At 35.8% G+C, this 2451-nt stretch overlaps 1 long non-coding RNA gene across 5 annotated transcripts; it reads right to left on the bottom strand.

Annotated features, from left to right (window-relative positions):
* Positions 1 to 240: 240 nt before the first annotated feature.
* Positions 241 to 2451, bottom strand: LOC106368390. 5 transcript variants are annotated; one of them, XR_001274033.3, is made up of 7 exons: positions 2307 to 2450; positions 2008 to 2171; positions 1493 to 1730; positions 1296 to 1412; positions 898 to 961; positions 574 to 800; positions 241 to 491 (listed from the first exon to the last, which is right to left on the bottom strand). It is a non-coding gene; the product is annotated as an uncharacterized LOC106368390 (long non-coding RNA). The 5 variants fall into 5 exon arrangements; XR_007319522.1 differs by having other exon boundaries at positions 574 to 769; XR_001274036.3 differs by having other exon boundaries at positions 241 to 439; positions 574 to 961; positions 2307 to 2451.

The raw sequence follows: 2451 nt of genomic DNA, 5'->3' as shown, positions 1-2451 counted from the left end.
GAGGTCGGGAAAATAACAATGATGACTCTTTGGTTGCTTTTTTCAAACATGTGATATTCTGAATATTAACTTATTGGTCATGCGAGAAAGGAATTAATATGTCTTGCCGTACGATAAGAGTTCCATTTTATTGGTTGAAAGTATATAAAGTTGTAAACTCACACTTATGTAGTTTTTTGGTATGGTTGAATCCAGGAGGAAGCTAAATTTAGATTATGGTAATATCGACCAAAGAAAATGGTAGCCTTTTATGTTTTCAGTTTTTATCTTATTTTGGCCGTAGAGTAAAGTGTGAACAATAATACAATGGCTTTAGCATCTGAGATTTACTGCTTTACAACTAAAAAGAATTTTTTTTCACGAAATAACTAAAAAGAGTTTCTAAGTGGAAAATCATCAACAACAAACACTACTTCTGCGCTTCTCTCTCTCTCATCACCTGTAACACATTTAGCTTCTTATTCTTCTATGTCATCTCATGTACAAACCATCTGTTTAATCAAATTTTCAATACGACCATGAAAAAGTATTCTCTTTATCATGTGTGGTGTGATATAAGAAGAGTGTGTTTACCACTTTGCAGATGTTTTTTTTCCTTCCAGTGTCTTTGAAGCTTCTTCGGCATAAGCTCGAGCAGCTTCTGCTGCATCTGCTTCCTTTGCAGCTTCTTCAGCCGCTGTCATGGCAGCTTCTACCTTTGAAACTGCCTGTTCTGCAGTTGCTTCTGCCTCATGTGCGTTCATAGTCTTCTGGCTAACTCTGTATTAATCTGGACATTTTTCTGAACACTCCTTTCATCTCTGTTTGTTTGTTTGTTTTTTTTTTTTTTTTGTCAGCATCTCTGTTTGTTTTAGGTGCATGTAAAGAAAGAACTCTATGTTTTCCAGACGATGTTACCAAATATATTCTCCTGTGGGAAGCCAAAAGGATGGGAATATGCAACTCTATAACTGTGTTTAACCTGTTAAGGGAGAATTCTGATCAATAAACGTCCCAAGTCGTTGTGAGTGAATCATGTCTCAGTTCTGCTAACAGCCAACGAAGCAAATTGATTGCACAAAGATTACATGCACACGATACTGTGTCAAATACGTTCAAATGGCTGTACCAACTGATTAATTCTTAACTTGATAAGTCTATCACTATCCACTAAGATCTTAAGAACGGTTGCACAGTTACTTAAGGCATAATCATTTATATTTGTTTATTTTAAAACTTACTAAAGCTTTTAAAATATAGTGACAAAATTCGTAGTAACCAGAGAATTACTGCAAAGGAAAAAAAAAAACGCAAACCATTAAGCCTTGGATCATGGATAGTAATGGGGGTGGTAGCAACGTCTGAGGGGGTGTTCTCTTTTTTTGTTTGTTAGTTCAGATGTAGGAATTGAATCAAACTCCTTGAAAATTTTTCTGTTTAAACAAAAATTAAGAACTTTGAAATTTGTCTCATAAGAAGATCATGTTACAAAAAATGCATTGGTCATAGTTACCTGAATGATTGTCTTTTGAAACGAATGTATTTCCAGGATAGTTCCGGGAGAAGACCAGGGAGGCTTAATAACTCGGAAATTTTCATGTAAGCAGTTTGACAAATAAGAGAGTTTATAATAAACAAATAGCATCTCCCAGACTAATCAAAAATAATCAGTAAAAGATATATCATCACGTACTTGTCATCATGGACAGGAACTCCCCACTCTTCATTATGGAAAGCAATGCAAGATTGGTCTTTAACATGAAACAACCAAAAAAAAAAAACCATCAGGTCAAGGCATAGCAGAGGAAAATATTCAAAGCGAGATAAAGTTAAGGAATAAGCCCATCAATGTAAGGAAATGACAAGGAAACGAATCATGTTTATGTGGTCATTGTACAATATAGATCTCGTGATCATAAATCAATACTCAAGATATGAGCTCTACATTCAAACACTTACTTCCAACCTTAATACCAGATCTTTTAAACTACTCAAGATCACCATCATAAGAAAGACAATGAATCTAACCAGATTTCGGAGTGATCCAAGCGCATCTTTTACGATCATCAGAGAAGCAATCACCGGCCTTTTCATCTCTCTCCTCTGTCATATTCCTTCTCAGTGACGATGAAGTGTTTGACAAACTACGCCGCAAAGCTCTCTTCCCGCTCGAAAAAACGCGATACTCTACTCTGAAGTTTTACAAAAGTTTTAGGAAGATTAAGAAAAAGAGGAAAAGCTCACATGTTTATAGATTATAGATTCACACTGTAGAAGTTATGAGTGGATGTATTGAATGTGAAATCGTATGAAGAGTGGGAATATACTATTACTGAGAGGCTTAATCACGACGATTGGATGCACAGATGAACCCTAGAAAGGATGGAAGCTTTTCGTTACGAAGGTGAAGGGGCCAACTTCTTGCTATCGGGCTGGAATTATTTGAGTAAAACGTGAAGCCCAGAAAAGAAG

The sequence above is a fragment of the Brassica napus genome, chromosome C2, assembly GCF_020379485.1.
Source record: "Brassica napus cultivar Da-Ae chromosome C2, Da-Ae, whole genome shotgun sequence".
Classification (NCBI taxonomy): Eukaryota; Viridiplantae; Streptophyta; class Magnoliopsida; order Brassicales; family Brassicaceae; genus Brassica; species Brassica napus.
The sequence above is the reverse complement of the archived record's forward strand: the minus strand, read 5'-3'. Positions and strand labels throughout refer to the sequence as shown.